This window comes from Oncorhynchus mykiss, chromosome 17, assembly GCF_057628025.1.
Source record: "Oncorhynchus mykiss isolate SJ-2025 chromosome 17, ASM5762802v1, whole genome shotgun sequence".
Lineage (NCBI taxonomy): Eukaryota > Metazoa > Chordata > Actinopteri > Salmoniformes > Salmonidae > Oncorhynchus > Oncorhynchus mykiss.
In genome coordinates, this window is record NC_143038.1 from 48,336,103 (window position 1) to 48,346,498 (window position 10,396).

Genomic DNA, 10,396 nt, shown 5'->3' on the forward strand with positions numbered 1-10,396 from the left:
ATTTGGTTGGCATGTTATGTTCAGAAATCCACAGGCTTGAGCGGTCACGACCGGGCAGGCGAAAATTCCAAATCGTATCCGTAAAGTTCGTAGAAACATGTCAAACGTTTCTTATAATCAATCCTCAGGTTGCTTTTACAATATATAATCGATAACATTTCAACCTGACTGTAGCTTCTTCAATAGGAGAGAGAAAATGTCTGCTCCAAGCTGTTGCGCGTGCAAAACGCTGCTGGAACCCAGCCATCCAATGACGCGATGTGATCTTTCTCGCTCATTTTTCAAAATAAAAGCCTGAAACTATGTCTAAAGACTGTTCACAACATGTGGAAGCCATAGGAAAAGGAATCTGGTTTATATCCCTTTAAATGGAGCGAAGGCAGGCAATGGAACAGAGAGCTTTCAGGAAAAACAGCACTTCCGGGTTGGAAGTATAACAGAATATCAGTTCTGTTATACTCACAGACAATATTTTGACAGTTTTGGAAGCTTCAGAGTGTTTTCTATTCTGACAATTATATGCATATTCTAGATTCTGGGCCTGAGAAATAGGCAGTTTCATTTGGGTACGTTTTTCATCCAAACATCAAAATACTGCCCCCTACACTCAACAGGTTAAAATAGCCTGTTTTGTTTTTATACAGACATCACACCCTTACCTAAACAGCATCCTCACCTGAGAAGTAGGAATCAAAGGGAGAGAAACTGGGAATTGAATAACTGCAGTTGACATAGATAAGTAAATGGAAGAATACTCTTATTGCAATGTGAATGGCTCTAAAAAGATACTTTGGTTGTGCATAGTATAGTCTATGGTGTTGCCAGGGAACAGCACCCTCTTCGAAGAAGTAGGAGGTGAAGAGCTCCCGCACACGGATTGCCTCTCTTGCTGCGTGGTTAGACCCCACCCTTGAAACATCCTGCAGAACAGCAGACTTCTCCTCTGGCACATGGTGGTGAGCTACAGATCCTCTTGTGTCCATCCTCATGAAGTTATTCACACACCTGAATTCCTCCAGGAGGCAGTCCCAGATGGCCCTGGTCACCCAACCTTGCTGTGCCCTACACGTTAACTGTAGGCAATCGTTTTGAAGGAATCTCCAGTTACAAGGTATCTGTAGGAATATGGAGAACAATGTAATTATTAGACTTTTACATCACCAGGTCATTGTGGATTACTAAAGTATAATATCCCTGATAACAAATCAAGGTAACATTGGATTGATAGATGCATGGGCACACATATGTGCATGTGCAGATGTGACAATAACAGGATCATATCAAGGATAGCATCACAAATTAATACATACTGTAAACACCACTTGAAACTTGATATGCTGAATTCTTGATGCACAATCGAACATGCTGCTATATGCTGCCAGCACGCCCACAAGTGAGTCGCAATGGGCGGGCTAAGTGGCACGCGGCAATTTATCGCTATCTAGTGTACATTCACCGTTATGTCCCCCCCACTTCCAAAACCAAATTTGCACCCCTGGACAGATGCATTTAAATTTCCAATATGGATGGAGGACTTATTTTTGCAAATTGAGGTTTGAATCCCAGAGCCAACTAGTGAAAAACCTGCCAGTGTGCCTTTGAGCAAGGCACTTAAGTGTAATTGCTCCTGTAAGTCGCTCTGGATAAGAGCGTCGAACTAAAATGTAAAAATGTAAATGCATTTTAAGGTGTCTTTTCAGAAGTTATAAATGTTAACTCATTTGATAATGGTCTGTGTATTTAGAGTTGAATTTAAGCACTTTTTGTCAGTTATAAATATTGGTAACGTATTAATAAATGTTAATAGGTCTGCTCCTTTAAAATAATGTATCCTTTTTAGCAGTTTTAAATGATGATAACGTATTAATACATGTTAATAGGTCTGCTCCTTTAAAATAATGTATCCTTTTTAGCAGTTTTAAATGATGATAACGTATTAATACATGTTAATAGGTCTGCTCCTTTAAAATAATGTATCCTTTTTAGCAGTTTTAAATGATGATAATGTATTTATAAGTGTTCATATGTCTGCCACTTTAACAGTTATACATGTTGGTAAAGCATTTATAGATGATGTGAGCACTTATTGGAGTGTATACAGTATCTTCCATAGGAAACCTAGTACAATCATAAAAGTATAGATAATAGAATAGACATTTCCATTGAAGTTGCAATTTTAAAGTTTTGCACTTAACACACAGAAACAGCACATCGTCCACATAATTCATCTCATAGGCCTAATAGTACTGTAGAGCTCTTTTTACTTCACACAATATAGCTGGGTCACCCCGTTCTGTCCTTAGGGGTCCACCACCATGTAGCGCCCCAACCCAAAACACCCCACTCAGCTTTAGGATCTTAGTGAAACATTCATTATTGGTTGCGGGTGTGTTAGGCCAAGGCCAGAGTGACAACCCACAGGACAGCAGACACCCAGGGCGCTAGCAATTGTCTAAATAGATATCTCCTCTGACATGGGCATGTTTTCAGTACAGACTAATCGTACTGTATTTCATATAAATCATCCAGACCTTATGAAAGTTGCCCAGTATACCCTTAATCTTGTAATAGATCAAATCTAGTGATACATAACTTGACATTTCTACCGTCCATTGTGACATTGTGGGAGGATAACCAACCTTCTAATTAATGGCAATGCATTTCTTAGACGCTATAAATGCTTGGTTACACATTTTCCAGTATCAACATTTCCAAGCAAACAAAAACAGTGAGAAGGGAGAATCTGTAGACATGTTTATATAAAGCAACAGACTTTTTGCCAGAATTCAGCCAACCTTCTTCACAAGGCCATAACATAAAAAGATGTCCCTTTTTGTGTTTTACACCTCCAGCAGAGAAATTACATTTCGGAGTGCATGTTATTCAGTTTCACTGGCATATAGAACCTTCTATTGATGTCTGAGATGATATGAACATGACTGGACATTCAAACATATCTGTATCCATTCATCATCATCTATAGCTTCTATCTGGAAAAGCCTCCATCAACCCTCGATACAGTTTGGAAATCAACTTTGGAGGTTTATCAGACTGCCTTAAAATAGTTTCAATCTGTGAAGCCTCTGGCTTGTCCAGTGTTTGCTGCACAGAGAGAATAAAGTGTTTTATCTGCAAAAATTCACCTCAGCTCTGTCACAGACTGGCTGCCTGAACCTGCTGAGACCCCTGTCCCCATCTGATCCTCCTAAGATGAGGTATGACAAAGAATTATCTTGGTGTACATTTATACAATATATTATCCAATAATAGAATCAAAGGTTCAATAATTGAATGGACCATTATTCCCAGACCCCAGAATGCAGCTTTAAGATCAACTCAAGATGGAACTTTGTATCATTCACTGATATTGTTAATATCACCTGAGCTCTGTAGACTGGTCTTCCCTGGCTTTCTAACCCTGCTGGGACACCTGTCACCATCTGGTGGTTTCATCAGAAATTGTATTTGCATTTCATAATTTTTCATTTCTATTAGAATCTGTCATTTTGAATGTAATATTTTAGAATTTGCAATGCACAAATTGAAGTTGTAAATAGTTGAAAAGTTGCTAAAAAGATTTTGTTTTTGCATGAAGTGACCATGTGTCTTATGAAACCATACCAAATGAGTTTCCCGGATTTATGTTTAATATGTTAAGTTTAGTCCATGAGACCAGGCTGCTCAACTAAAGAATAGCCAGTTGCTGCTCTGCTTGCTTTGCAACTTGGAGAAAAAGCACAACACTTACACACTGTCAGCAGCTGAATCTGTTTAACTCTCTCATGCTAGTCCAGCCAGCCTTTATAATCTGTTTAACTCTCTCATGCTAGTCCAGCCAGACACACAGAATCACAATGGACTCAAATAGCCATTACTTCTATAAGAACATGCCATTGCCTTCTGTCTGAATATTCCTCGCACTTGCAGGCGTTATGGTAAGTAATGGAATTGCTTATTGCATCTTTTGACTTTACAAACTTCTCTGACACTAGCATGTGTTGGCCTGATCCAGCATGACAATGGGTAAGTGCCTAATGGGTAAATATCAAGAATTGAAATGACCCAGATCCCAGAGTCTACTTTAATAAAAGCTAAGTTGATTTTGATGTGGAGTCGATCAATCCATTTACTAGGCCTGACACAAGACAGCTAATCCATGTCATTTTCTTTTTGACTCTCCTTCCCTCTCCATTTTAGATCGTCCTCTTCACCGTCACATAAGGATTGTGCTGCTGGGGTGCAGGTTTAGTGGAAAGAATGCAGTAGGGAACACCATCCTGGCCAGATTAAAATTGAGCTATTCCTTACTAAAGAGAGCTATACTGTGTGTGAAGAAACAAGGGAAAGTAGAAGGGTGGAAGGTCACTGTGGTTGATACGCCAGGCTGGTGGAATTCCTGTCCTGAAGAAAAAACTTCTGTGCTGGTTAAAAAGCAGATAAAAGCGAGTGCATCTTTGTGTCCTCCAGGACCCCATGCAATCCTCCTGGTCATAAAGGCATTCCACTCATTTACAGAGGAACGTAGAAGAGCAGTGGAGGATCACATTGAGCTTCTCAGTGATAACGTCTGGAGTCACACTATAGTGCTGTTCATCAATGGAGAATGTCTGGGAAAGGCAGGCATCGAGGAGTACTTCTGAGTGAAGGGGAGGCCCTCCAGTGACTGGTTGAGAAATGTGGGAACAGGTATCACGTCTTCAACTTTCAACGGGTCCCAGAGCTTCTGTGGAAAATTGACAACATGGTGGCAGACAAAGATGGTAAACATTTTGAAATGGGTAGAGCAGTTGTAAAGAAGACAGAATGGAAAAGGCTGCAAAACAGGCTGCAAAACAGAGACTGAAAAAGGTGAAGGAAGAGAGAAAAATCCTCAGGTCATTGAAAGGTCTCGAGTTAAAGTCTCAAATTAAAATCAATGCACTGTGGTAGGCATAAAAAATAACAGAAACGTTTATCTAGGGGAGTGTTTGTGTATCGACCAATCTCAATAACAAGAGGGGCCGTGTGTGTGTAGTTTGTTACTTTCGTGTTTGTTTATCAGTTGCCATTTAAGTTCTTCACTCATTGAAAGTGCTGATTCGAAAACATTTCGGTCATTTCTTGAAAACACTGTCAGTGAGGTGAGTAATATAAATGGAGCAAAAATAAAAGACTTGACATGGTATATTTTTTGTTATTGTTGCAATTGCAACATCACTAGCCCATAAAAATACGAGCTTACATAAATGTTCATTTGGCATGCCGCATAATCTCTGTCAATTATATAAAATACATAGCCATGGGTTATGCCAAAAGAGTTTTCCAGCCCACATCGCTTTGGCATAAATGTATCAAATCCATGATAAAATCTGCAGGCACGGTTAAAAACAGAATTAACACAATAATCAATTCTGTTCCCCCATACTGCTGCAGCATAAGTAATGATACGTAGCACCAATGAATCAAACAGTTTAGTAAAACAGGGAAAATGTAGGCCACCCATGGCTTTACACTTTGCAATTACGGCACCAAGGGCAAAATTTGCAAAGTTAGATAGGTACTTAACCCTCCTGTTGTGTTCGCTTCATGTTAATTAATTCTGTGTTCCCGGTCCAAAATGAGCGCCCCCTTATAGCTGATTATAAATCCATAATAATACATATATTATCACCTAATATTGTGTTAGATCTTTTTATTAAGTTCTTGTGAACATTAAACGTTTTTAACTTCTATTTGCTAGTTATGGCCTGTAGGCCTCATTGACCTGAGCTCATACAACTTGTTTTCAACTATAACAAATACACAGATGAAACATATTGTGCTATTTGTCACAGACTAATTTGTGTCAAAGTTTAACAAGGACATTTGTTTTGAAACCATTTCAAATGTTTAAATAGTGGCAGGATTTTATGTCATTACCCGGGATATGGTGTATCGCGTTGGCCCTGGGGTCATCCTGATAACATTTCCAGCCGACAGCTGACCTCTACTCTCAGGTAGGGATGAAGACCAGGACAAATTCCCATTCTTTGACCGGAATGTAACAACAACCTCAGCAGGGCCCTCTTCCTCATCACTGGAATGTAACAACAACCTCAGCAGGGCCCTCTTCCTCATCACTGGAATGTAACAACAACCTCAGCAGGTCCCTCTTCCTCATCACTGGAATGTAACAACAACCTCAGCAGGTCCCTCTTCCTCATCACTGGAATGTAACAACAACCTCAGCAGGGCCCTCTTCCTCATCACTGGAATGTAACAACAACCTCAGCAGGGCCCTCTTCCTCATCACTGGAATGTAACAACAACCTCAGCAGGGCCCTCTTCCTCATCACTGGAATGTAACAACAACCTCAGAAGGGCCCTCTTCCTCATCACTGGAATGTAACAACAACCTCAGAAGGGCCCTCTTCCTCATCACTGGAATGTAACAACAACCTCAGCAGGTCCCTCTTCCTCATCACTGGAATGTAACAACAACCTCAGCAGGGCCCTCTTCCTCATCACTGGAATGTAACAACAACCTCAGCAGGGCCCTCTTCCTCATCACTGGAATGTAACAACAACCTCAGCAGGGCCCTCTTCCTCATCACTGGAATGTAACAACAACCTCAGCAGGGCCCTCTTCCTCATCACTGGAATGTAACAACAACCTCAGCAGGGCCCTCTTCCTCATCACTGGAATGTAACAACAACCTCAGAAGGGCCCTCTTCCTCATCACTGGAATGTAACAACAACCTCAGCAGGGCCCTCTTCCTCATCACTGGAATGTAACAACAACCTCAGAAGGGCCCTCTTCCTCATCACTGGAATGTAACAACAACCTCAGCAGGGCCCTCTTCCTCATCACTGGAATGTAACAGCAACCTCAGCAGGGCTCTCTTCCTCATCACTGGAATGTAACAACAACCTCAGAAGGGCCCTCTTCCTCATCACTGGAATGTAACAACAACCTCAGAAGGGCCCTCTTCCTCATCACTGGAATGTAACAACAACCTCAGAAGGGCCCTCTTCCTCATCACTGGAATGTAACAACAACCTCAGCAGGGCCCTCTTCCTCATCACTGGAATGTAACAACAACCTCAGCAGGGCCCTCTTCCTCATCACTGGAATGTAACAACAACCTCAGCAGGGCCCTCTTCCTCCTCACTGGATTGTTCCACATCGGTTGTCCCTTGGTCTGGATCATATTCTGTGTTGTCTTCAACTTCTGACACTTCCTCCTCTAATGAATCTTCACTGTCAGTTTCCTGGCCTCTTTCTTCCTCATCAGTGTCATGATCAAAGATATGATCAAGAGCCTCTCATACAGTATATCGTTTGGTCATTGTGCTGCCACAGAATGAATTGTGAGCAAGGCCCCAAAAAAGCTTTTTATACCAGAGCTGCGAGAAACGTTATATATATTATTGAAACAATGTTGCGATTGTTTGTGAGAATGCCAACAGGTGTGATTCTCGTGGTTGAAGTATTCTACTGGGGGAAGGTTCTGTGGGGGTTGCCATGGAAGCCAAGAAGGGGAGTGAGGTGTGTGTGTGTGCTCAGACACACATGCATGTGGGGGTCTGGGAGAGGAAGTGTGTCCGTCTGATGAATTGGCATGTGCATGAACTCAATTATATACACTAATTGTACTGTAGTCTCACCAAAAGGCTCCTCAACAGCTTCTACCCCCAAGCCATAACACTGCTGAACAATTCATAAAATCGCCAACTTCTTCTTGAACTGCAGGGCTTGTAAGGAAGCATTTCACGGTAGTCTACACTATTCAGCGCATGTGACAAATAACATTTGATTTGATTTGACCCATTCATTTCTAATGACCGGTCATTTTTGACTGGGAACACCAGAGGTGTATAAAAGTTCAATAAAACACCCAAAATGTAATGAAAATCATCAACATGTATTTTGTGTGATCAGATGCCCTGTGTGGACAAAGTCATGGAACCTTATGACAATCAGATTCAATTAACTACATTTTTCAGAGAGGAAACGTGTAAATCGGTCCAATTTGACCAGAACACAGCAGGAGGGTTGAGACACATTATAAACATTTTAACAATACATTAACAATCAACCTCAGATACTTGTACTCACTGACATCTAATGTGGCAGGACCACAGGTGAACATAGAATGTGTTCTAGGCACTGAGAAATTCCTTGTGTACTATCTTAGTTTCGTCTACATGGATATTCAAAACAATATTTATATACCAATATAAAACAATATAGAAACTTTGTATTTTTGGTGTATGTAAAGTATTACAGTGCACTGCGCTATAATGTGCCTTGAAATGAATCCCGACCTAAATGGTGGAAGCCCTCAATGCCTCTGTCCATGCTAAAGCAGGTTTTGTGGCAAAATACAGTATTATCTTTATATGATCATACTGTATATTAAATATACCATTATGTTGTTCTGTCTTTATGTGATTCCCCTCAACTCTTAGAGTTCAGGATTGTGCTACTGTTGTACAGAGAAGCTGGGAAGACTTCAGAAGGAGACACCATCTTTGGCACAAGGTGTGATCCATTCCCACCATTGACTGATCAGAAACATAGAAGAGTGGCGGGGAGACAGGTCACTGTGGTCGACACACCAGCCTGGTGGAGGGAATTTCTGAAGAAAGCTCCTGTGCAAGAGTTGGATAAACAGGAAATAGTGTGCACTGTGTCACTGTGTACCCAGCAACCCATGTTTTCTTCCTGGTCCTAAAGATGGACTATACGTTCACTGAGGAATTAAGAATGGCAGTAGAGGAGCACATGTAACTTCTTGGCAAGACAGTCTGGAGTGAACAACACTATAGTGCTGTTCACTAATGGAGAGTGGCTGGGAGATGCAACCATTGAGCAGTACATTGAGTGTGAGGTGGAGGCCCTTCAGCGGCTTGTTGAGAAGTGTGAGAACAGTTATCATGTCTTCAAAAACCTTGGCAGGGATGATGTCCTGGAGCTGCTGGAGGAGATAGAAGACATGGTGGCAGGACACATGGAAGATCAGTTTTACACTTAAAATGGTATACTTGGAAGTATGATCATTGAGTAGAGCATAATTTCCTAGTTTCTGCATGTATTACAAATGAAGATTATATTGTAAAATTGTTTATATTGAAAACACCTGTGACGTGATCTGTGAACGAACAATGTTAAATTGTACTGATTTATGTTGTAATTTGTGGGAGAACTATGCAGTCAAAGGCAAAGCGTAATAACTACGTAATTGTTTTACAGTGAAATCTGACTTAGTATTTTTCTGTCCAGACAGACAGCAATTTCTGATACTGCATGGTATATTCTGATCAACTGGCTTGTTCTTGTGTCAGGAAAATAAATACCACATTAATCAGATATTATACCGCAGCATTGTTGAATACTTGTTTCTGATTGGCTAGAAGGCCATTCTAGAATGGACATTAAAACCAGATAATGGGACAGTTGAAAAAGATATCGGGACACCTTGCAATCATGATGCTAAATACGCCTACACATGCAGACTGTACTTGCTACAAGTTACAGAAAGCTAAACCAACATCCACACAAACAGAAATTGCATACAATGTCAACGCAAGTCCAACAAGGAATTTATGTAGCTAGCTAGCATGCATTGATTTGTTTTTGCAGAAACATATTTTTTTGGAGCATCTGATAACCTAATGTGGAGAGTGATGAACATGGTTTGCTAGCAACAAACTATATATTTAGCTAGCTTCTAGCCTGGTGTTTGATATGCAATAGTATGTTCTCGTAATTAACAGTGAGTGTTGACAAGTGTCCTGACGAGAAGGCAAACTTTTCTAGCTATGCCAGGCAAAATTGGGCATTATCAGCTCATTGTTATGGATGTATCCAAATGAATGTCAACAGAAAACAGGGGTTGTGCTGGGTTGCGCCCATATATATAACGTTATAACTAATCGAATGAGCGACTGGGTCGTGTCTATAGCAACCAAAAGATGAGAAAGTATGAATTTGCTTATAAAAATCAAAATGTCAACTAAATGATTTTATTTCTACCGGTAAATATGTGCTTAGTATTGTTTTCTTTGGCAATTGTGGTATAAGTGGGATAAACATGTTAAACAAACATAATGCAGTAAACTGATATTCTGGCTGCAGTGGTTGAGACTCTGTAGCCATAGCTAGTTGGCTAACTAGCAGCAAGCAAAGAAGAAGACGTTGCCATGGAACATAAAGAACGATTGGGTCGCATCCGTAATTATCAAACTATTATCAAACTCGCTTATAAAAAGTAAAATATCAGATAACATTTTGAAAGGGTTGCTTTCAAATTGTTTACTTTGGCAACTGTGGTATAAGCAGGATAAACACCTCAGCTGGAAAAAAGTACTACGCAAAGGGACTCGGCTCCGTCTCGTCCCGCTGTGTCATCTACTATTGGGGCGGCAGGGTAG

At 40.7% G+C, this 10,396-nt stretch overlaps 1 pseudogene; it reads left to right on the forward strand.

Moving 5' to 3' along the window:
• The first annotated feature begins 4,019 nt into the window (after window positions 1-4,019).
• LOC149976066 (GTPase IMAP family member 8-like) lies at window positions 4,020-9,324 on the forward strand (annotated as a pseudogene).
• The last annotated feature ends 1,072 nt before the right edge of the window (window positions 9,325-10,396 follow it).